Source organism: Castor canadensis, chromosome 10 (assembly GCF_047511655.1).
Source record: "Castor canadensis chromosome 10, mCasCan1.hap1v2, whole genome shotgun sequence".
Classification (NCBI taxonomy): Eukaryota; Metazoa; Chordata; class Mammalia; order Rodentia; family Castoridae; genus Castor; species Castor canadensis.
In genome coordinates, this window is record NC_133395.1 from 89420988 (window position 1) to 89444771 (window position 23784).

A 23784-nucleotide genomic window follows, 5' to 3' on the forward strand; every position below is an offset into this window, starting at 1 on the left:
GGCGGGGAGGGACGTGCGGAAGCCATGATAAAGTGGGTCCTGCACCCCAGCGGGCCCCACAGCGGGACGCGCCACACCTGGGCTCGCCACGAGGTGGTGCACTGGGTCCAGGGCAAGACGCCAGGGGACAGAGAAGCAGGGAGCCTCAGTCGGGTGCTGCTCCACGTCGCGCTCCGTCGCTCAACTCAAGACAGGGCAACCAGCGCGCGACCTCTACGTGGGATCCCGCCTCCCACGGCAGAGCCTGCGGTCACAGGGACAGAGGGCGTAGGCCGCCAGAGCTCCGGATGCCAGCGGCAGCTCCCCGTCACGCTCAAAGGGAGGGAGGGCCGCCGCTGGCGCCCAGTCGCCTGTGCCACCCTCCGGGTCTCAAAGCACTCCTCAGTCAGCTCAAGGACCGGGGCCACCTGGCCTTCGGGGTCACATGGGCTTGGGCACGACGGAAGGGACCGCTTGCCCCTGTGGAACAGACATTTTCCCCGTGGACAACCTCAGGTGCCGGGACCCTCTGCTCCGCCTTGGAAAACCCACCTTCTGCAATGTATGCCCAACGCAATCAGGCCGAGCAGGTTGACCCCCTCGGCCCGGCCCCAGTGTGTGATGGGGCTCTGTGCGTGAGGGCTTGCTCTTCCCCACCTACACCAGGCACGGCATCTAACACACACACACACACACACACACACACACACACCACGCAGAGACACCCAGACCACGCACGCACGCACGGGGATGCACCCTCCTCTCCCCCACCCCACACACGAGCAGCCGAAGGACAAGAGGGTATGGCTGGGGCCTGAGCGGGAACAAGCGAAGCCTTGGTTTGCGGCCCCTCGGCCAACTGCATCAGGATTTTTGTCTGGGCTCGGAGGCCAGAGGATCTCTGCCATTTGCTAGCAGGGCCAGGGATGGCAGGAGGGTGGGTACGGGGCTCAGCCAGGGCCAGTTCTGCTGGCACGATCCTGTAGCACGTGGCCGCGTAGCACGGGGCCGGGTCTGAAGGAGGCCAAGCAGGGGCACAAGACCCAGCAGCGGCACAGGGAAGAGGCCCAGGACACCCAGGAGCAGACGAGACCCGGGAGTCGTGCGTGCTTGGCGTGGCCGCGGGCCCCGTGATGCACGAGGACTCGAGTGCTCAGCCCCGTGTAGTGGCCGCGAAGGCCTGCCTGGGAGAAACGCCCCGGGAGGCCGGCAGGAACCCGGGATCGGAAGGGATGTGGAGGGGCCCCGGGTCGGAGGAGATGGCTTTGTCTGTGTTTGGTTTTGTTTCTTCTTCCCAAGATCCCGGGTGTGAAAGGGGCCAGAGGTGAAGTCCTGGGCTGGAAAGCCTCACGATTCAGCCCCGCAGCCCCAGGCCCTGAGTGTGGAGGAGGGCGGAGCGGGTCGGCGAAGGGCGCGGCTGCCGTTTTCCTGATGGGCTGGAGGGGCAGTGGCGCTTTCCGGACGAAGAGGACCAGAAAGGTCCCCGAGACCTCCGCTGGGAGCCACGCACCCACCCAAGGATACGGCTCCAGGAGGCGATGGAGGAGGGCGGCTGCTTGCCCTGGCCCGAGCTGTGCGTCCCCCGCCTTGGCCACAGCAGTGGACATTCCCAGAAGAACAAGCGCCCGAGAGCACTGAGAAATTTTCCCCCGAGAAAACTTGACCCTCGTCCTGGCAGCAGGACACCTCGGGAAGAAAGCCACCCAGCGGCCACCTGGGCGAGACCGGCTGCCCGAGCAGGCGCGCGGGGCCTCTGGCCGCTGGCCCCGGGCTGCCAGCCCCCACCCGGACTCCCAGCCGTGCCAGGAGAGCAGCGTGGAGACGCACGCCGGGGCCCTCGGCAGGCTCTTGGGGCTCCCGGAGGCGGCGGCTAGCGTCTACGGCCATACCACCCTGAACGCGCCCGATCTTGTCTGATCTCGGAAGCTAAGCAGGGTCGGGCCTGGTTAGTACTTGGATGGGGGACCGCCTGGGAATACCGGGTGCTGTAGGCTTTTGCTCCTCCCTCCCTCGCTGCTCCTTTTGTCTTCGGGGACTTCGCCACCACCCCCCCCACCACCACCACCACCCCCAGCACCACCACCACCACCACCACCACAACGACCCACCGTGACCACGACCCCGACACCGTCCGGGCCACCCGCCAGACCCACGCACACCGAATCCTCACAGCTACGTCCCCGAATCCTCTCCCCTCCCCACACTCTCCTGGGGCGTGCGCCCGCGACACGGGTCACCAGCGAGGTTGGTCCCAGGCCACGTTGGGGACCACTCCCCAACTGCCCTCCAGGCGGGCGGGGAGGGACGTGCGGAAGCCATGAGAAAGTGGGTCCTGCACCCCAGCGGGCCCCACAGCGGGACGCGCCACACCTGGGCTCGCCACAAGGTGGTGCACTGGGTCCAGGGCAAGACGCCAGGGGACAGAGAAGCAGGGAGCCTCAGTCGGGTGCTGCTCCACGTCGCGCTCCGTCGCTCAACCCAAGACAGGGCAGCCAGCGCGCGACCTCTACGTGGGATCCCGCCTCCCACGGCAGAGCCTGCGGTCACAGGGACAGAGGGCGCAGGCCGCCAGAGCTCCGGATGCCAGCGGCAGCTCCCAGTCCCGCTCAAAGGGAGGGAGGGCCGCCGCTGGCGCCCAGTCGCCTGTGCCACCCTCCGGGTCTCAAAGCACTCCTCAGTCAGCTCAAGGACCGGGGCCACCTGGCCTTCGGGGTCACATGGGCTTGGGCACGACGGAAGGGACCGCTTGCCCCCGTGGAACAGACATTCTCCCCGTGGACAACCTCAGGTGCCGGGACCCTCTGCTCCGCCTTGGAAAACCCACCTTCTGCAATGTATGCCCAACGCAATCAGGCCGAGCAGATTGACCCCCTCGGCCCGGCCCCAGTGTGTGATGGGGCTCTGTGCGTGAGGGCTTGCTCTTCCCCACCTACACCAGGCACGGCATCTAACACACACACACACACACACACACACACCACGCAGAGACACCCAGACCACGCACGCACGCACGGGGACGCACCCTCCTCTCCCCCACCCCACACACGAGCAGCCGAAGGACAAGAGGGTATGGCTGGGGCCTGAGCGGGAACAAGCGAAGCCTTGGTTTGCGGCCCCTCGGCCAACTGCATCAGGATTTTTGTCTGGGCTCAGAGGCCAGAGGATCTCTGCCATTTGCTAGCAGGGCCAGGGATGGCAGGAGGGTGGGTACGGGGCTCAGCCAGGGCCAGTTCTGCTGGCACGATCCTGTAGCACGTGGCCGCGTAGCACGGGGTCGGGTCTGAAGGAGGCCAAGCAGGGGCACAAGACCCAGCAGCGGCACAGGGAAGAGGCCCAGGGCACCCAGGAGCAGACGAGACCCGGGAGTCGTGCGTGCTTGGCGTGGCCGCGGGCCCCGTGACGCCCGAGGACTCGAGTGCTCAGCCCCGTGTAGTGGCCGCGAAGGCCTGCCTGGGAGAAACGCCCCGGGAGGCCGGCAGGAACCCGGGATCGGAAGGGATGTGGAGGGGCCCCGGGTCGGAGGAGATGGCTTTGGCTGTGTTTGGTTTTGTTTCTTCTTCCCAAGATCCCGGGTGTGAAAGGGGCCAGAGGTGAAGTCCTGGGCTGGAAAGCCTCACGATTCAGCCCCGCAGCCCCAGGCCCTGAGTGTGGAGGAGGGCGGAGCGGGTCGGCGAAGGGCGCGGCTGACGTTTTCCTGATGGGCTGGAGGGGCAGTGGCGCTTTCCGGACGAAGAGGACCGGAAGGGTCCCCGAGACCTCCGCTGGGAGCCACGCACCCACCCAAGGATACGGCTCCAGGAGGCGACGGAGGAGGGCGGCTGCTTGCCCTGGCCCGAGCTGTGCGTCCCCCGCCTTGGCCACAGCAGTGGACATTCCCAGAAGAACAAGCGCCCGAGAGCACTGAGAAATTTTCCCCCGAGAAAACTTGACCCTCGTCCTGGCAGCAGGACACCTCGGGAAGAAAGCCACCCAGCGGCCACCTGGGCGAGACCGGCTGCCCGAGCAGGCGCGCGGGGCCTCTGGCCGCTGGCCCCGGGCTGCCAGCCCCCACCCGGAATCCCAGCCGTGCCAGGAGAGCAGCGTGGAGACGCACGCCGGGGCCCTCGGCAGGCTCTTGGGGCTCCCGGAGGCGGCGGCTAGCGTCTACGGCCATACCACCCTGAACGCGCCCGATCTCGTCTGATCTCGGAAGCTAAGCAGGGTCGGGCCTGGTTAGTACTTGGATGCGAGACCGCCTGGGAATACCGGGTGCTGTAGGCTTTTGCTCCTCCCTCCCTCGCTGCTCCTTTTGTCTTCGGGGACTTCGCCACCACCCCCCCCACCACCACCACCCCCAGCACCACCACCACCACCACCACAACGACCCACCGTGACCACAACCCCGACCCCGTCTGGGACACCCGCCAGAACCACGCACACCGAATCCTCACAGCTACGTCCCCGAATCCTCTCCCCCCCCACACTCTCCTGGGGCGCGCGCCCGCGACACGGGTAACCAGCGAGGTTGGTCCCAGGCCACGTTGGGGACCGCTCCCCAACTGCCCTCCAGGCGGGCGGGGAGGGACGTGCGGAAGCCATGAGAAAGTGGGTCCTGCACCCCTGCGGGCCCCACAGCGGGACGCGCCACACCTGGGCTCGCCACAAGGTGGTGCACTGGGTCCAGGGCAAGACGCCAGGGGACAGAGAAGCAGGGAGCCTCAGTCGGGTGCTGCTCCACGTCGCGCTCCGTCGCTCAACCCAAGACAGGGCAGCCAGCGCGCGACCTCTACGTGGGATCCCGCCTCCCACGGCAGAGCCTGCGGTCACAGGGACAGAGGGCGCAGGCCGCCAGAGCTCCGGATGCCAGCGGCAGCTACCCGTCCCGCTCAAAGGGAGGGAGGGCCGCCGCTGGCGCCCAGTCGCCTGTGCCACCCTCCGGGTCTCAAAGCACTCCTCAGTCAGCTCAAGGACCGGGGCCACCTGGCCTTAGGGGTCACATGGGCTTGGGCACGACGGAAGCGACCGCTTGCCCCCGTGGAACAGACATTCTCCCCGTGGACAACCTCAGGTGCCGGGACCCTCTGCTCCGCCTTGGAAAACCCACCTTCTGCAATTTATGCCCAACGCAATCAGGCCGAGCAGATTGACCCCCTCGGCCCGGCCCCACTGTGTGATGGGGCTCTGTGCATGAGGGCTTGCTCTTCCCCACCTACACCAGGCACGGCATCTAACACACACACACACACACACACACACACACACACACACCACGCAGAGACACCCAGACCACGCACACACGCACGGGGACGCACCCTCCTCTCCCCCACCCCACACACGAGCAGCCGAAGGACAAGAGGGTATGGCTGGGGCCTGAGCGGGAACAAGCGAAGCCTTGGTTTGCGGCCCCTCGGCCAACTGCATCAGGATTTTTGTCTGGGCTCGGAGGCCAGAGGATCTCTGCCATTTGCTAGCAGGGCCAGGGATGGCAGGAGGGTGGGTACGGGGCTCAGCCAGGGCCAGTTCTGCTGGCACGATCCTGTAGCACGTGGCCGCGTAGCACGGGGCCGGGTCTGAAGGAGGCCAAGCAGGGGCACAAGACCCAGCAGCGGCACAGGGAAGAGGCCCAGGGCACCCAGGAGCAGACGAGACCCGGGAGTCGTGCGTGCTTGGCGTGGCCGCGGGCCCCGTGACGCCCGAGGACTCGAGTGCTCAGCCCCGTGTAGTGGCCGCGAAAGCCTGCCTGGGAGAAACGCCCCGGGAGGCCGGCAGGAACCCGTGATCGGAAGGGATGTGGAGGGGCCCCGGGTCGGAGGAGATGGCTTTGGCTGTGTTTGGTTTTGTTTCTTCTTCCCAAGATCCCGGGTGTGAAAGGGGCCAGAGGTGAAGTCCTGGGCTGAAAAGCCTCACGATTCAGCCCCGCAGCCCCAGGCCCTGAGTGTGGAGGAGGGCGGAGCGGGTCGGCGAAGGGCGCGGCTGCCGTTTTCCTGATGGGCTGGAGGGGCAGTGGCGCTTTCCGGACGAAGAGGACCGGAAGGGTCCCCAAGACCTCCGCTGGGAGCCACGCACCCACCCAAGGATACGGCTCCAGGAGGCGACGGAGGAGGGCGGCTGCTTGCCCTGGCCCGAGCTGTGCGTCCCCCGCCTTGGCCACAGCAGTGAACATTCCCAGAAGAACAAGCGCCCGAGGGCACTGAGAAATTTTCCCCCAAGAAAACTTGACCCTCTTCCTGGCAGCAGGACACCTCGGGAAGAAAGCCACCCAGCGGCCACCTGGGCGAGACCGGCTGCCCGAGCAGGCGCGCGGGGCCTCTGGCCGCTGGCTCCGGGCTGCCAGCCCCCACCCGGACTCCCAGCCGTGCCAGGAGAGCAGCGTGGAGACGCACGCCGGGGCCCTCGGCAGGCTCTTGGGGCTCCCGGAGGCGGCGGCTAGCGTCTACGGCCATACCACCCTGAACGCGCCCGATCTCGTCTGATCTCGGAAGCTAAGCAGGGTCGGGCCTGGTTAGTACTTGGATGCGAGACCGCCTGGGAATACCGGGGGCTGTAGGCTTTTGCTCCTCCCTCCCTCGCTGCTCGTTTTGTCTTCGGGGACTTCGCCACCACCCCCCCCCACCACCACCACCCCCAGCACCACCACCACCACCACCACCACCACAACGACCCACCGTGACCACGACCCCGACCCCGTCCGGGCCACCCGCCAGACCCACGCGCACCGAATCCTCACAGCTTCGTCCCCGAATCCTCTCCCCTCCCCACACTCTCCTGGGGCGCACGCCCGCGACACGGGTCACCAGCGAGGTTGGTCCCAGGCCACGTTGGGGACCGCTCCCCAACTGCCCTCCAGGCGGGCGGGGAGGGACGTGCGGAAGCCATGAGAAAGTGGGTCCTGCACCCCAGCGGGCCCCACAGCGGGACACGCCACACCTGGGCTCGCCACAAGGTGGTGCACTGGGTGCAGGGCAAGACGCCAGGGGACAGAGAAGCAGGGAGCCTCAGTCGGGTGCTGCTCCACGTCGCGCTCCGTCGCTCAACACAAGACAGGGCAGCCAGCGCGCGACCTCTATGTGGGATCCCGCCTCCCACGGCAGAGCCTGCGGTCACAGGGACAGAGGGCGCAGGCCGCCAGAGCTCCGGATGCCAGCGGCAGCTCCCCGTCCCGCTCAAAGGGAGGGAGGGCCGCCGCTGGCGCCCAGTCGCCTGTGCCACCCTCCGGGTCTCAAAGCCCTCCTCAGTCAGCTCAAGGACCGGGGCCACCTGGCCTTCGGGGTCACATGGGCTTGGGCACGACGGAAGGGACCGCTTGCCCCCGTGGAACAGACATTCTCCCCGTGGACAACCTCAGGTGCCGGGACCCTCTGCTCCGCCTTGGAAAACCCACCTTCTGCAATGTATGCCCAACGCAATCAGGCCGAGCAGATTGACCCCCTCGGCCCGGCCCCAGTGTGTGATGGGGCTCTGTGCGTGAGGGCTTGCTCTTCCCCACCTACACCAGGCACGGCATCTAACACACACACACACACACACACACACACACACACACACACACCACGCAGAGACACCCAGACCACGCACGCACGCACGGGGACGCACCCTCCTCTCCCCCACCCCACACACGAGCAGCCGAAGGACAAGAGGGTATGGCTGGGGCCTGAGCGGGAACAAGCGAAGCCTTGGTTTGCGGCCCCTCGGCCAACTGCATCAGGATTTTTGTCTGGGCTCGGAGGCCAGAGGATCTCTGCCATTTGCTAGCAGGGCCAGGGATGGCAGGAGGGTGGGTACCCGGCTCAGCCAGGGCCAGTTCTGCTGGCACGATCCTGTAGCACGTGGCCGCGTAGCACGGGGCCGGGTCTGAAGGAGGCCAAGCAGGGGCACAAGACCCAGCAGCGGCACAGGGAAGAGGCCCAGGGCACCCAGGAGCAGACGAGACCCGGGAGTCGTGCGTGCTTGGCGTGGCCGCGGGCCCCGTGACGCCCGAGGACTCGAGTGCTCAGCCCCGTGTAGTGGCCGCGAAGGCCTGCCTGGGAGAAACGCCCCGGGAGGCCGGCAGGAACCCGGGATTGGAAGGGATGTGGAGGGGCCCCGGGTCGGAGGAGATGGCTTTGGCTGTGTTTGGTTTTGTTTCTTCTTCCCAAGATCCCGGGTGTGAAAGGGGCCAGAGGTGAAGTCCTGGGCTGGAAAGCCTCACGATTCAGCCCCGCAGCCCCAGGCCCTGAGTGTGGAGGAGGGCGGAGTGGGTCGGCGAAGGGCGCGGCTGCCGTTTTCCTGATGGGCTGGAGGGGCAGTGGCGCTTTCCGGACGAAGAGGACCGGAAGGGTCCCCGAGACCTCCGCTGGGAGCCACGCACCCACCCAAGGATACGGCTCCAGGAGGCGACAGAGGAGGGCGGCTGCTTGCCCTGGCCCGAGCTGTGCATCCCCCGCCTTGGCCACAGCAGTGGACATTCCCAGAAGAACAAGCGCCCGAGAGCACTGAGAAATTTTCCCCCGAGAAAACTTGACCCTCGTCCTGGCAGCAGGACACCTCGGGAAGAAAGCCACCCAGCGGCCACCTGGGCGAGACCGGCTGCCCGAGCAGGCGCGCGGGGCCTCTGGCCGCTGGCCCCGGGCTGCCAGCCCCCACCCGGACTCCCAGCCGTGCCAGGAGAGCAGCGTGGAGACGCACGCCGGGGCCCTCGGCAGGCTCTTGGGGCTCCCGGAGGCGGCGGCTAGCGTCTACGGCCATACCACCCTGAACGCGCCCGATCTCGTCTGATCTCGGAAGCTAAGCAGGGTCGGGCCTGGTTAGTACTTGGATGGGAGACCGCCTGGGAATACCGGGTGCTGTAGGCTTTTGCTCCTCCCTCCCTCGCTGCTCCTTTTGTCTTCGGGGACTTCGCCACCACCCCCCCCACCACCACCACCACCCCCAGCACCACCACCACCACCACCACCACAACGACCCACCGTAACCACGACCCCGACCCCGTCCGGGCCACCCGCCAGACCCACGCACACCGAATCCTCACAGCTACGTCCCCGAATCCTCTCCCCTCCCCACACTCTCCTGGGGCGCGCGCCCGCGACACGGGTCACCAGCGAGGTTGGTCCCAGGCCACGTTGGGGACCGCTCCCCAACTGCCCTCCAGGCGGGCGGGGAGGGACGTGCGGAAGCCATGAGAAAGTGGGTCCTGCACCCCAGCGGGCCCCACAGCGGGACGCGCCACACCTGGGCTCGCCACAAGGTGGTGCACTGGGTCCAGGGCAAGACGCCAGGGGACAGAGAAGCAGGGAGCCTCAGTCGGGTGCTGCTCCACGTCGCGCTCCGTCGCTCAACCCAAGACAGGGAAGCCAGCGCGCGACCTCTACGTGGGATCCCGCCTCCCACGGCAGAGCCTGTGGTCACAGGGACAGAGGGCGCAGGCCGCCAGAGCTCCGGATGCCAGCGGCAGCTCCCCGTCCCGCTCAAAGGGAGGGAGGGCCGCCGCTGGCGCCCAGTCGCCTGTGACACCCTCCGGGTCTCAAAGCACTCCTCAGTCAGCTCAAGGACCGGGGCCACCAAGCCTTCGGGGTCACATGGGCTTGGGCACGACGGAAGGGACCGCTTGCCCCCGTGGAACAGACATTCTCCCCGTGGACAACCTCAGGTGCCGGGACCCTCTGCTCCGCCTTGGAAAACCCACCTTCTGCAATGTATGCCCAACGCAATCAGGCCGAGCAGATTGACCCCCTCGGCCCGGCCCCAGTGTGTGATGGGGCTCTGTGCGTGAGGGCTTGCTCTTCCCCACCTACACCAGGCACGGCATCTAACACACACACACACACACACACACACCACGCAGAGACACCCAGACCACGCACGCACGCACGGGGACGCACCCTCCTCTCCCCCACCCCACACACGAGCAGCCGAAGGACAAGAGGGTATGGCTGGGGCCTGAGCGGGAACAAGCTAAGCCTTGGTTTGCGGCCCCTCGGCCAACTGCATCAGGATTTTTGTCTGGGCTCGGAGGCCAGAGGATCTCTGCCATTTGCTAGCAGGGCCAGGGATGGCAGGAGGGTGGGTACGGGGCTCAGCCAGGGCCAGTTCTGCTGGCACGATCCTGTAGCACGTGGCCGCGTAGCACGGGGCCGGGTCTGAAGGAGGCCAAGCAGGGGCACAAGACCCAGCAGCGGCACAGGGAAGAGGCCCAGGGCACCCAGGAGCAGACGAGACCCGGGAGTCGTGCGTGCTTGGCGTGGCCGCGGGCCCCGTGACGCCCGAGGACTCGAGTGCTCAGCCCCGTGTAGTGGCCGCGAAGGCCTGCCTGGGAGAAACGCCCCGGGAGGCCGGCAGGAACCCGGGATCGGAAGGGATGTGGAGGGGCCCCGGGTCGGAGGAGATGGCTTTGGCTGTGTTTGGTTTTGTTTCTTCTTCCCAAGATCCCGGGTGTGAAAGGGGCCAGAGGTGAAGTCCTGGGCTGGAAAGCCTCACGATTCAGCCCCGCAGCCCCAGGCCCTGAGTGTGGAGGAGGGCGGAGCGGGTCGGCGAAGGGCGCGGCTGCCGTTTTCCTGATGGGCTGGAGGGGCAGTGGCGCTTTCCGGACGAAGAGGACCGGAAGGGTCCCCGAGACCTCCGCTGGGAGCCACGCACCCATCCAAGGATACGGCTCCAGGAGGCGACGGAGGAGGGCGCCTGCTTGCCCTGGCCCGAGCTGTGCGTCCCCCGCCTTGGCCACAGCAGTGGACATTCCCAGAAGAACAAGCGCCCGAGAGCACTGAGAAATTTTCCCCCGAGAAAACTTGACCCTCGTCCTGTCAGCAGGACACCTCGGGAAGAAAGCCACCCAGCGGCCACCTGGGCGCGACCGGCTGCCCGAGCAGGCGCGCGGGGCCTCTGGCCGCTGGCCCCGGGCTGCCAGCCCCCACCCGGACTCCCAGCCGTGCCAGGAGAGCAGCGTGGAGACGCACGCCGGGGCCCTCGGCAGGCTCTTGGGGCTCCCGGAAGCGGCGGCTAACGTCTACGGCCATACCACCCTGAACGCGCCCGATCTTGTCTGATCTCGGAAGCTAAGCAGGGTCGGGCCTGGTTAGTACTTGGATGGGAGACCGCCTGGGAATACCGGGTGCTGTAGGCTTTTGCTCCTCCCTCCCTCGCTGCTCCTTTTGTCTTCGGGGACTTCGCCACCACCCCCCCCCCACCACCACCACCCCCAGCAACACCACCACCACCACCACAACGACCCACCGTGACCACGACCCCGACCCCGACCGGGCCACCCGCCAGACCCACGCACACCGAATCCTCACAGCTACGTCCCCGAATCCTCTCCCCTCCCCACACTCTCCTGGGGCGCGCGCCCACGACACGGGTCACCAGCGAGGTTGGTCCCAGGCCACGTTGGGGACCGCTCCCCAACTGCCCTCCAGGCGGGCGGGGAGGGACGTGCGGAAGCCATGAGAAAGTGGGTCCTGCACCCCAGCGGGCCCCACAGCGGGACGCGCCACACCTGGGCTCGCCACAAGGTGGTGCACTGGGTCCAGGGCAAGACGCCAGGGGACAGAGAAGCAGGGAGCCTCAGTCGGGTGCTGCTCCACGTCGCGCTCCGTCGCTCAACCCAAGACAGGGCAGCCAGCACGCGACCTCTACGTGGGATCCCGCCTCCCACGGCAGAGCCTGCGGTCACAGGGACAGAGGGCGCAGGCCGCCAGAGCTCCTGATGCCAGCGGCAGCTCCCAGTCCCGCTCAAAGGGAGGGAGGGCCGCCACTGGCGCCCAGTCGCCTGTGCCACCCTCCGGGTCTCAAAGCACTCCTCAGTCAGCTCAAGGACCGGGGCCACCTGGCCTTCGGGGTCACATGGGCTTGGGCACGAACGGAAGGGACCGCTTGCCCCCGTGGAACAGACATTCTCCCCGTGGACAACCTCAGGTGCCGGGACCCTCTGCTCCGCCTTGGAAAACCCACCTTCTGCAATGTATGCCCAACGCAATCAGGCCGAGCAGATTGACCCCCTCGGCCCGGCCCCAGTGTGTGATGGGGCTCTGTGCGTGAGGGCTTGCTCTTCCCCACCTACACCAGGCACGGCATCTAACACACACACACACACACACACACACCACGCAGAGACACCCAGACCACGCACGCACGCACGGGGACGCACCCTCCTCTCCCCCACCCCACACACGAGCAGCCGAAGGACAAGAGGGTATGGCTGGGGCCTGAGCGGGAACAAGCGAAGCCTTGGTTTGCGGCCCCTCGGCCAACTGCATCAGGATTTTTGTCTGGGCTCGGAGGCCAGAGGATCTCTGCCATTTGCTAGCAGGGCAAGGGATGGCAGGAGGGTGGGTACGGGGCTCAGCCAGGGCCAGTTCTGCTGGCACGATCCTGTAGCACGTGGCCGCGTAGCACGGGGTCGGGTCTGAAGGAGGCCAAGCAGGGGCACAAGACCCAGCAGCGGCACAGGGAAGAGGCCCAGGGCACCCAGGAGCAGACGAGACCCGGGAGTCGTGCGTGCTTGGCGTGGCCGCGGGCCCCGTGACGCCCGAGGACTCGAGTGCTCAGCCCCGTGTAGTGGCCGCGAAGGCCTGCCTGGGAGAAACGCCCCGGGAGGCCGGCAGGAACCCGGGATCGGAAGGGATGTGGAGGGGCCCCGGGTCGGAGGAGATGGCTTTGGCTGTGTTTGGTTTTGTTTCTTCTTCCCAAGATCCCGGGTGTGAAAGGGGCCAGAGGTGAAGTCCTGGGCTGGAAAGCCTCACGATTCAGCCCCGCAGCCCCAGGCCCTGAGTGTGGAGGAGGGCGGAGCGGGTCGGCGAAGGGCGCGGCTGCCGTTTTCCTGATGGGCTGAAGGGGCAGTGGCGCTTTCCGGACGAAGAGGACCGGAAGGGTCCCCGAGACCTCCGCTGGGAGCCACGCACCCACCCAAGGATACGGCTCCAGGAGGCGACGGAGGAGGGCGGCTGCTTGCCCTGGCCTGAGCTGTGCGTCCCCCGCCTTGGCCACAGCAGTGGACATTCCCAGAAGAACAAGCGCCCGAGAGCACTGAGAAATTTTCCCCCGAGAAAACTTGACCCTCGTCCTGGCAGCAGGACACCTCGGGAAGAAAGCCACCCAGCGGCCACCTGGGCGAGACCGGCTGCCCGAGCAGGCGCGCGGGGCCTCTGGCCGCTGGCCCCGGGCTGCCAGCCCCCACCCGGACTCCCAGCCGTGCCAGGAGAGCAGCGTGGAGATGCACGCCGGGGCCCTCGGCAGGCTCTTGGGGCTCCCGGAGGCGGCGGCTAGCGTCTACGGCCATACCACCCTGAACGCGCCCGATCTCGTCTGATCTCGGAAGCTAAGCAGGGTCGGGCCTGGTTAGTACTTGTCTGGGAGACCGCCTGGGAATACCGGGTGCTGTAGGCTTTTGCTCTTCCCTCCCTCGCTGCTCCTTTTGTCTTCGGGGACTTCGCCACCACCCCCCCCCACCACCACCACCCCCAGCACCACCACCACCACCACCACAACGACCCACCGTGACCACGACCCCGACCCCGTCTGGGCCACCCGCCAGACCCACGCACACCGAATCCTCACAGCTACGTCCCCGAATCCTCTCCCCTCCCCACACTCTCCTGGGGCGTGCGCCCGCGACACGGGTCACCAGCGAGGTTGGTCCCAGGCCACGTTGGGGACCGCTCCCCAACTGCCCTCCAGGCGGGCGGGGAGGGACGTGCGGAAGCCATGAGAAAGTGGGTCCTGCACCACAGCGGGCGACACAGCGGGACGCGCCACACCTGGGCTCGCCACAAGGTGGTGCACTGGGTCCAGGGCAAGATGCCAGGGGACAGAGAAGCAGGGAGCCTCAGTCGGGTGCTGCTCCACGTCGCGCTCCGTCGCTCAACCCAAGACAGGGCAGCCAGCGCGCGACCTCTACGTGGGATCCCGCCTCCCACGGCAGAGCCTGCGGTCACAGGGACAGAGGGCGCAGGCCGCCAGAGCTCCGGATGCCAGCGGCAGCTCCCCGTCCCGCTCAAAGGGAGGGAGGGCCGCCGCTGGCGCCCAGTCGCCTGTGCCACCCTCCGGGTCTCAAAGCACTCCTCAGTCAGCTCAAGGACCGGGGCCACCTGGCCTTCGGGGTCACATGGGCTTGGGCACGACGGAAGCGACCGCTTGCCCCCGTGGAACAGACATTCTCCCCGTGGACAACCTCAGGTGCCGGGACCCTCTGCTCCGCCTTGGAAAACCCACCTTCTGCAATGTATGCCCAACGCAATCAGGCCGAGCAGATTGACCCCCTCGGCCCGGCCCCAGTGTGTGATGGGGCTCTGTGCGTGAGGGCTTGCTCTTCCCCACCTACACCAGGCACGGCATCTAACACACACACACACACACACACACACACACACACACACCACGCAGAGACACCCAGACCACGCACGCACGCACGGGGACGCACCCTCCTCTCCCCCACCCCACACACGAGCAGCCGAAGGACAAGAGGGTATGGCTGGGGCCTGAGCGGGAACAAGCGAAGCCTTGGTTTGCGGCCCCTCGGCCAACTGCATCAGGATTTTTGTCTGGGCTCGGAGGCCAGAGGATCTCTGCCATTTGCTAGCAGGGCCAGGGATGGCAGGAGGGTGGGTACGGGGCTCAGCCAGGGCCAGTTCTGCTGGCACGATCCTGTAGCACGTGGCCGCGTAGCACGGGGCCGGGTCTGAAGGAGGCCAAGCAGGGGCACAAGACCCAGCAGCGGCACAGGGAAGAGGCCCAGGGCACCCAGGAGCAGACGAGACCCGGGAGTCGTGCGTGCTTGGCGTGGCCGCGGGCCCCGTGACGCCCGAGGACTCGAGTGCTCAGCCCCGTGTAGTGGCCGCGAAGGCCTGCCTGGGAGAAACGCCCCGGGAGGCCGGCAGGAACCCGGGATCGGAAGGGATGTGGAGGGGCCCCGGGTCGGAGGAGATGGCTTTGGCTGTGTTTGGTTTTGTTTCTTCTTCCAAGATCCCGGGTGTGAAAGGGGCAAGAGGTGAAGTCCTGGGCTGGAAAGCCTCACGATTCAGCCCCGCAGCCCCAGGCCCTGAGTGTGGAGGAGGGCGGAGCGGGTCGGCGAAGGGCGCGGCTGCCGTTTTCCTGATGGGCTGGAGGGGCAGTGGCGCTTTCCGGACGAAGAGGACCGGAAGGGTCCCCGAGACCTCCGCTGGGAGCCACGCACCCACCCAAGGATACGGCTCCAGGAGGCGACGGAGGAGGGCGGCTGCTTGCCCTGGCCCGAGCTGTGCGTCCCCCGCCTTGGCCACAGCAGTGGACATTCCCAGAAGAACAAGCGCCCGAGAGCACTGAGAAATTTTCCCCCGAGAAAACTTGACCCTCGTCCTGGCAGCAGGACACCTCGGGAAGAAAGCCACCCAGCGGCCACCTGGGTGAGACCGGCTGCCCGAGCAGGCGCACGGGGCCTCTGGCCGCTGGCCCCGGGCTTCCAGCCCCCACCCGGACTCCCAGCCGTGCCAGAAGAGCAGCGTGGAGACGCACGCCGGGGCCCTCGGCAGGCTCTTGGGGCTCCCGGAGGCGGCGGCTAGCGTCTACGGCCATACCACCCTGAACGCGCCCGATCTCGTCTGATCTCAGAAGCTAAGCAGGGTCGGGCCTGGTTAGTACTTAGATGCGAGACCGCCTGGGAATACCGGGTGCTGTAGGCTTTTGCTCCTCCCTCCCTCGCTGCTCCTTTTGTCTTCGGGGACTTCGCCACCACCCCCCCCCCACCACCACCACCCCCAGCACCACCACCACCACCACCACCACAACGACCCACCGTGACCACGACCCCGACCCCGTCCGGGCCACCCGCCAGACCCACGCACACCGAATCCTCACAGCTTCGTCCCCGAATCCTCTCCCCTCCCCACACTCTCCTGGGGCGCACGCCCGCGACACGGGTCACCAGCGAGGTTGGTCCCAGGCCACGTTGGGGACCGCTCCCCAACTGCCCTCCAGGCGGGCGGGGAGGGACGTGCGGAAGCCATGAGAAAGTGGGTCCTGCACCCCAGCGGGCCCCACAGCGGGACGCGCCACACCTGGGCTCGCCACAAGGTGGTGCACTGGGTCCAGGGCAAGACGCCAGGGGACAGGGAAGCAGGGAGCCTCAGTCGGGTGCTGCTCCACGTCACGCTCGGTCGCTCAACCCAAGACAGGGCAGCCAGCGCGCGACCTCTACGTGGGATCCCGCCTCCCACGGCAGAGCCTGCGGTCACAGGGACAGAGGGCGCAGGCCGCCAGAGCTCCGGATGCCAGCGGCAGCTCCCCGTCCCGCTCAAAGGGAGGTAGGGCCGCCGCTGGCACCCAGTCGCCTGTGCCACCCTCCGGGTCTCAAAGCACTCCTCAGTCAGCTCAAGGACCGGGGCCACCTGGCCTTTGGGGTCACATGGCCTTGGGCACGACGGAAGGGACCGCTTGCCCCCGTGGAACAGACTTTCTCCCCGTGGACAACCTCAGGTGCCGGGACCCTCTGCTCCGCCTTGGAAAACCCACCTTCTGCAATGTATGCCCAACGCAATCAGGCCGAGCAGATTGACCCCCTCGGCCCGGCCCCAGTGTGTGATGGGGCTCTGTGCGTGAGGGCTTGCTCTTCCCCACCTACACCAGGCCGGCATCTAACACACACACACACACACACACACAGCACGCAGAGACACCCAGACCACGCACGCAGGCACGGGGACGCACCCTCCTCTCCCCCACCCCACACACGAGCAGCTGAAGGACAAGAGGGTATGGCTGGGGCCTGAGCGGGAACAAGCGAAGCCTTGGTTTGCGGCCCCTCGGCCAACTGCATCAGGATTTTTGTCTGGGCTCGGAGGCCAGAGGATCTCTGCCATTTGCTAGCAGGGCCAGGGATGGCAGGAGGGTGGGTACGGGGCTCAGCCAGGGCCAGTTCTGCTGGCACGATCCTGTAGCACGTGGCCGCGTAGCACGGGGCCGGGTCTGAAGGAGGCCAAGCAGGGGCACAAGACCCAGCAGCGGCACAGGGAAGAGGCCCAGGGCACCCAGGAGCAGAAGAGACCCGGGAGTCGTGCGTGCTTGGCGTGGCCGCCGGCCCCGTGATGCCCGAGGACTCGAGTGCTCAGCCCCGTGTAGTGGCCGTGAAGGCCTGCCTGGGAGAAACGCCCCGGGATGCCGGCAGGAACCCGGGATCGGAAGTGATGTGGAGGGGCCCCGGGTCGGAGGAGATGGCTTTGGCTGTGTTTATTTTTGTTTCTTCTTCCCAAGATCCCGGGTGTGAAAGGGGCAAGAGGTGAAGTCCTGGGCTGGAAAGCCTCACGATTCAGCCCCGCAGCCCCAGGCCCTGAGTGTGGAGGAGGGCGGAGCGGGTCGGCGAAGGGCGCGGCTGCCGTTTTCCTGATGGGCTGGAGGGGCAGTGGCGCTTTCCGGACGAAGAGGACCGGAAGGGTCCCCGAGACCTCCGCTGGGAGCCACGCACCCACCCAAGGATACGGCTCCAGGAGGCGACGGAGGAGGGCGGCTGCTTGCCCTGGCCCGAGCTGTGCGTCCCCCGCCTTGGCCACAGCAGTGAACATTCCCAGAAGAACAAGCGCCCGAGAGCACTGAGAAATTTTCCCCCGAGAAAACTTGACCCTCGTCCTGGCAGCAGGACACCTCGGGAAGAAAGCCACCCAGCGGCCACCTGGGCGAGACCGGCTGCCCGAGCAGGCGCGCGGGGCCTCTGGCCGCTGGCCCCGGGCTGCCAGCCCCCACCCGGTCTCCCAGCCGTGCCAGGAGAGCAGCGTGGAGACGCACGCCGGGGCCCTCGGCAGGCTCTTGGGGCTCCCGGAGGCGGCGGCTAGCGTCTACGGCCATACCACCCTGAACGCGCCCGATCTCATCTGATGTCGGAAGCTAAGCAGGGTCGGGCCTGGTTAGTACTTGGATGGGAGACCGCCTGGGAATACCGGGTGCTGTAGGCTTTTGCTCCTCCCTCCCTCGCTGCTCCTTTTGTCTTCGGGGACTTCGCCACCACCCCCCCCCACCACCACCACCCCCAGCACCACCACCACCACCACCACAACGACCCACCGTGACCACGACCCCGACCCCGTCCGGGCCACCCGCCAGACCCACGCACACCGAATCCTCACAGCTACGTCCCCGAATCATCTCCCCCCCCACACTCTCCTGGGGCGCACGCCCGCGACACGGGTAACCAGCGAGGTTGGTCCCAGGCCACGTTGGGGACCGCTCCCCAACTGCCCTCCAGGCGGGCGGGGAGGGACGTGCGGAAGCCATGAGAAAGTGGGTCCTGCACCCCAGCGGGCCCCACAGCGGGACGCGCCACACCTGGGCTCGCCACAAGGTGGTGCACTGGGTCCAGGGCAAGACGCCAGGGGACAGAGAAGCAGGGAGCCTCAGTCGGGTGCTGCTCCACGTCGCGCTCCGTCGCTCAACCCAAAGACAGGGCAGCCAGCGCGCGACCTCTACGTGGGATCCCGCCTCCCACGGCAGAGCCTGCGGTCACAGGGACAGAGGGCGCAGGCCGCCAGAGCTCCGGATGCCAGCGGCAGCTCCCCGTCCCGCTCAAATGGAGGGAGGGCCGCAGCTGGCGCCCAGTCGCCTGTGCCACCCTCCGGGTCTCAAAGCACTCCTCAGTCAGCTCAAGGACCGGGGCCCCCTGGCCTTGGGGGTCACATGGGCTTGGACACGACGGAAGGGACCGCTTGCCCCGTGGAACAGACATTCTCCCCGTGGACAACCTCAGGTGCCGGGACCCTCTGCTCCGCCTTGGAAAACCCACCTTCTGCAATGTATGCCCAACGCAATCAGGCCGAGCAGATTGACCCCCTCGGCCCGGCCCCAGTGTGTGATGGGGCTCTGTGCGTGAGGGCTTGCTCTTCCCCACCTACACCAGGCACGGCATCTAACACACACACACACACACACACACACACACACACACACCACGCAGAGACACCCAGACCACGCACGCACGCACGGGGACGCACCCTCCTCTCCCCCACACCACACACGAGCAGCCGAAGGACAAGAGGGTATGGCTGGGGCCTGAGCGGGAACAAGCGAAGCCTTGGTTTGCGGCCCCTCGGCCAACTGCATCAGGATTTTTGTCTGGGCTCGGAGGCCAGAGGATCTCTGCCATTTGCTAGCAGGGCCAGGGATGGCAGGAGGGTGGGTACGGAGCTCAGCCAGGGCCAGTTCTGCTGGCACGATCCTGTAGCACGTGGCCGCGTAGCACGGGGCCGGGTCTGAAGGAGGCCAAGCAGGGGCACAAGACCCAGCAGCGGCACAGGGAAGAGGCCCAGGGCACCCAGGAGCAGACGAGACCCGGGAGTCGTGCGTGCTTGGCGTGGCCGCGGGCCCCGTGACGCCCGAGGACTCGAGTGCTCAGCCCCGTGTAGTGGCCGCGAAGGCCTGCCTGGGAGAAACGCCCCGGGAGGCCGGCAGGAACCCGGGATCGGAAGGGATGTGGAGGGGCCCCGGGTCGGAGGAGATGGCTTTGGCTGTGTTTGGTTTTGTTTCTTCTTCCCAAGATCCCTGGTGTGAAAGGGGCCAGAGGTGAAGTCCTGGGCTGGAAAGCCTCATGATTCAGCCCCGCAGCCCCAGGCCCTGAGTGTGGAGGAGGTCGGAGCGGGTCGGCGAAGGGCGTGGCTGCCGTTTTCCTGATGGGCTGGAGGGGCAGTGGCGCTTTCCGGACGAAGAGGACCGGAAGGGTCCCCAAGACCTCCGCTGGGAGCCACGCACCCACCCAAGGATACGGCTCCAGGAGGCGACGGAGGAGGGCGGCTGCTTGCCCTGGCCCGAGCTGTGCGTCCCCCGCCTTGGCCACAGCAGTGAACATTCCCAGAAGAACAAGCGCCCGAGAGCACTGAGAAATTTTCCCCCGAGAAAACTTGACCCTCGTCCTGGCAGCAGGACACCTCGGGAAGAAAGCCACCCAGCGGCCACCTGGGCGAGACCGGCTGCCCGAGCAGGCGCGCGGGGCCTCTGGCCGCTGGCCCCGGGCTGCCAGCCCCCACCCGGACTCCCAGCCGTGCCAGGAGAGCAGCGTGGAGACGCACGCCGGGGCCCTCGGCAGGCTCTTGGGGCTCCCGGAGGCGGCGGGTAGCGTCTACGGCCATACCACCCTGAACGCGCCCGATCTCGTCTGATCTCGGAAGCTAAGCAGGGTCGGGCCTGGTTAGTACTTGGATGGGAGACCGCCTGGGAATACCGGGTGCTGTAGGCTTTTGCTCCTCCCTCCCTCGCTGCTCCTTTTGTCTTTGGGGACTTCGCCACCACCCCCCCCCACCACCACCACCCCCAGCACCACCACCACCACCACCACAACGACCCACCGTGACCACGACCCCGACCCCGTCCGGGCCACCCGCCAGACCCACGCACACCGAATCCTCACAGCTACGTCCCCGAATCCTCTCCCCTCCCCACACTCTCCTGGGGCGTGCGCCCGCGACACGGGTCACCAGCGAGGTTGGTCCCAGGCCACGTTGGGGACCGCTCCCCAACTGCCCTCCAGGCGGGCGGGGAGGGACGTGCGGAAGCCATGAGAAAGTGGGTCCTGCACCCCAGCGGGCCCCACTGCGGGACGCGCCACACCTGGGCTCGCCACAAGGTGGTGCACTGGGTCCAGGGCAAGACGCCAGGGGACAGAGAAGCAGGGAGCCTCAGTCGGGTGCTGCTCCACGTCGCGCTCCGTCGCTCAACCCAAGACAGGGCAGCCAGCGCGCGACCTCTACGTGGGATCCCGCCTCCCACGGCAGAGCCTGCGGTCACAGGGACAGAGGGCGCAGGCCGCCAGAGCTCCGGATGCCAGCGGCAGCTCCCCGTCCCGCTCAAAGGGAGGGAGGGCCGCCGCTGGCGCCCAGTCGCCTGTGCCACCCTCCGGGTCTCAAAGCACTCCTCATTCAGCTCAAGGACCGGGGCCACCTGGCCTTCGGGGTCACATGGGCTTGGGCACGACGGAAGGGACCGCTTGCCCCCGTGGAACAGACATTCTCCCCGTGGACAACCTCAGGTTCCGGGACCCTCTGCTCCGCCTTGGAAACCCACCTTCTGCAATGTATGCCCAACGCAATCAGGCCGAGCAGATTGACCCCCTCGGCCCGGCCCCAGTGTGTGATGGGGCTCTGTGCGTGAGGGCTTGCTCTTCCCCACCTACACCAGGCACGGCATCTAACACACACACACACACACACACACACACACACACACACACACACACCACGCAGAGACACCCAGACCACGCACGCACGCACGGGGACGCACCCTCCTCTCCCCCACCCCACACACGAGCAGCCGAAGGACAAGAGGGTATGGCTGGGGCCTGAGCGGGAACAAGCGAAGCCTTGGTTTACGGCCCCTCGGCCAACTGCATCAGGATTTTTGTCTGGGCTCGGAGGCCAGAGGATCTCTGCCATTTGCTAGCAGGGCCAGGGATGGCAGGAGGGTGGGTACGGAGCTCAGCCAGGGCCAGTTCTGCTGGCACGATCCTGTAGCACGTGGCCGCGTAGCACGGGGCCGGGTCTGAAGGAGGCCAAGCAGGGGCACAAGACCCAGCAGCGGCACAGGGAAGAGGCCCAGGGCACCCAGGAGCAGACGAGACCCGGGAGTCGTGCGTGCTTGGCGTGGCCGCGGGCCCCGTGACGCCCGAGGACTCGAGTGCTCAGCCCCGTGTAGTGGCCGCGAAGGCCTGCCTGGGAGAAATGCCCCGGGAGGCCGGCAGGAACCCGGGATCGGAAGGGATGTGGAGGGGCCCCGGGTCGGAGGAGATGGCTTTGGCTGTGTTTGGTTTTGTTTCTTCTTCCCAAGATCCCGGGTGTGAAAGGGGCCAGAGGTGAAGTCCTGGGCTGGAAAGCCTCACGATTCAGCCCCGCAGCCCCAGGCCCTGAGTGTGGAGGAGGGCGGAGCGGGTCGGCGAAGGGCGCGGCTGCCGTTTTCCTGATGGGCTGGAGGGGCAGTGGCGCTTTCCGGACAAAGAGGACCGGAAGGGTCCCCGAGACCTCCGCTGGGAGCCACGCACCCACCCAAGGATACGGCTACAGGAGGCGACGGAGGAGGGCGGCTGCTTGCCCTGGCCCGAGCTGTGCGTCCCCCACCTTGGCCACAGCAGTGAACATTCCCAGAAGAACAAGCGCCCGAGAGCACTGAGAAATTTTCCCCCGAGAAAACTTGACCCTCGTCCTGGCAGCAGGACACCTCGGGAAGAAAGCCACCCAGCGGCCACCTGGGCGAGACCGGCTGCCCGAGCAGGCGCGCGGGACCTCTGGCCGCTGGCCCCGGGCCGCCAGCCCCCACCCGGACTCCCAGCCGTGCCAGGAGAGCAGCGTGGAGACGCACGCCGGGGCCCTCGGCAGGCTCTTGGGGCTCCCGGAGGCGGCGGCTAGCGTCTACGGCCATACCACCCTGAACGTGCCCGATCTCGTCTGATCTCGGAAGCTAAGCAGGGTCGGGCCTGGTTAGTACTTGGATGGGAGACCGCCTGGGAATACCGGGTGCTGTAGGCTTTTGCTCCTCCCTCCCTCGCTGCTCCTTTTGTCTTCGGGGTCTTCGCCACCACCCCCCACCACCACCACCACCCCCAGCACCACCACCACCACCACCACAACGACCCACCGTGACCACGACCCCGACCCCGTCCGGGCCACCCGCCAGACCCACGCACACCGAATCCTCACAGCTACGTCCCCGAATCCTCTCCCCTCCCCACACTCTCCTTGGGCGCGCGCCTGTGACACGGGTCACCAGCGAGGATGGTCCCAACCACGTTGGGGACCGCTCCCCAACTGCCCTCCAGGCGGGCGGGGAGGGACGTGCGGAAGCCATGAGAAAGTGGGTCCTGCACCCCAGCGGGCCCCACAGCGGGACGCGCCACACCTGGGCTCGCCACAAGGTGGTGCACTGGGTCCAGGGCAAGACGCCAGGGGACAGTGAAGCAGGGAGCCTCAGTCGGGTGCTGCTCCACGTCGCGCTCCGTCGCTCAACCCAAGACAGGGCAGCCAGCGCGCGACCTCTACGTGGGATCCCGCCTCCCACGGCAGAGCCTGCGGTCACAGGGACAGAGGGCGCAGGCCGCCAGAGCTCCGGATGCCAGCGGCAGCTCCCCGTCCCGCTCAAAGGGAGGGAGGGCCGCCGCTGGCGCCCAGTCGCCTGTGCCACCCTCCGGGTCTCAAAGCACTCCTCAGTCAGCTCAAGGACCGGGGCCACCTGGCCTTCGGGGTCACATGGGCTTGGGCACGATGGAAGGGAACGCTTGCCCCCGTGGAACAGACATTCTCCCCGTGGACAACCTCAGGTGCCGGGACCCTCTGCTCCGCCTTGGAAAACCCACCTTCTGCAATGTATGCCCAACGCAATCAGGCCGAGCAGATTGACCCCCTCGGCCCGGCGCCAGTGTGTGATGGGGCTCTGGGCGTGAGGGCTTGCTCTTCCCCACCTACACCAGGCATGGCATCTAACACACACACACACACACACACACACACACACACACACACCACACAGAGACACCCAGACCAGGCACGCACGCACGGGGACGCACCCTCCTCTCCCCCACCCCACACACGAGCAGCCGAAGGACAAGAGGGTATGGCTGGGGCCTGAGCGGGAACAAGCGAAGCCTTGGTTTGCGGCCCCTCGGCCAACTGCATCAGGATTTTTGTCTGGGCTCGGAGGCCAGAGGATCTCTGCCATTTGCTAGCAGGGCCAGGGATGGCAGGAGGGTGGGTACGGGGCTCAGCCAGGGCCAGTTCTGCTGGCACGATCCTGTAGCACGTGGCCGTGTAGCACGGGGCCGGGTCTGAAGGAGGCCAAGCAGGGGCACAAGACCCAGCAGCGGCACAGGGAAGAGGCCCAGGGCACCCAGGAGCAGACGAGACCCGGGAGTCGTGCGTGCTT

The 23784-nt window shown here is 67.2% G+C and overlaps 10 non-coding genes across 10 annotated transcripts; all 10 read left to right on the forward strand.

Annotated features, from left to right (window-relative positions):
- The first annotated feature begins 1854 nt into the window (after nt 1–1854).
- LOC141412728 (5S ribosomal RNA) lies at nt 1855–1973 on the forward strand. The gene has a single exon (XR_012437570.1). It is a non-coding gene; the product is annotated as a 5S ribosomal RNA (ribosomal RNA).
- Nucleotides 1974–4120: 2147 nt separating this feature from the next.
- LOC141412864 (5S ribosomal RNA) lies at nt 4121–4239 on the forward strand. The gene has a single exon (XR_012437706.1). It is a non-coding gene; the product is annotated as a 5S ribosomal RNA (ribosomal RNA).
- Nucleotides 4240–6389: 2150 nt separating this feature from the next.
- LOC141412989 (5S ribosomal RNA) lies at nt 6390–6508 on the forward strand. Its single transcript, XR_012437831.1, has one exon. It is a non-coding gene; the product is annotated as a 5S ribosomal RNA (ribosomal RNA).
- Nucleotides 6509–8670: 2162 nt separating this feature from the next.
- Nucleotides 8671–8789, forward strand: LOC141412219 (5S ribosomal RNA). The gene has a single exon (XR_012437057.1). It is a non-coding gene; the product is annotated as a 5S ribosomal RNA (ribosomal RNA).
- A 2145-nt stretch (nt 8790–10934) lies between these two features.
- LOC141412701 (5S ribosomal RNA) lies at nt 10935–11053 on the forward strand. The gene has a single exon (XR_012437543.1). It is a non-coding gene; the product is annotated as a 5S ribosomal RNA (ribosomal RNA).
- A 2142-nt stretch (nt 11054–13195) lies between these two features.
- On the forward strand, nt 13196–13314 carry LOC141412733 (5S ribosomal RNA). The gene has a single exon (XR_012437575.1). It is a non-coding gene; the product is annotated as a 5S ribosomal RNA (ribosomal RNA).
- Nucleotides 13315–15465: 2151 nt separating this feature from the next.
- LOC141413011 (5S ribosomal RNA) lies at nt 15466–15584 on the forward strand. Its single transcript, XR_012437853.1, has one exon. It is a non-coding gene; the product is annotated as a 5S ribosomal RNA (ribosomal RNA).
- Nucleotides 15585–17727: 2143 nt separating this feature from the next.
- Nucleotides 17728–17846, forward strand: LOC141412711 (5S ribosomal RNA). Its single transcript, XR_012437553.1, has one exon. It is a non-coding gene; the product is annotated as a 5S ribosomal RNA (ribosomal RNA).
- A 2151-nt stretch (nt 17847–19997) lies between these two features.
- On the forward strand, nt 19998–20116 carry LOC141412220 (5S ribosomal RNA). The gene has a single exon (XR_012437059.1). It is a non-coding gene; the product is annotated as a 5S ribosomal RNA (ribosomal RNA).
- Nucleotides 20117–22275: 2159 nt separating this feature from the next.
- On the forward strand, nt 22276–22394 carry LOC141412538 (5S ribosomal RNA). Its single transcript, XR_012437380.1, has one exon. It is a non-coding gene; the product is annotated as a 5S ribosomal RNA (ribosomal RNA).
- Nucleotides 22395–23784: the final 1390 nt, after the last annotated feature.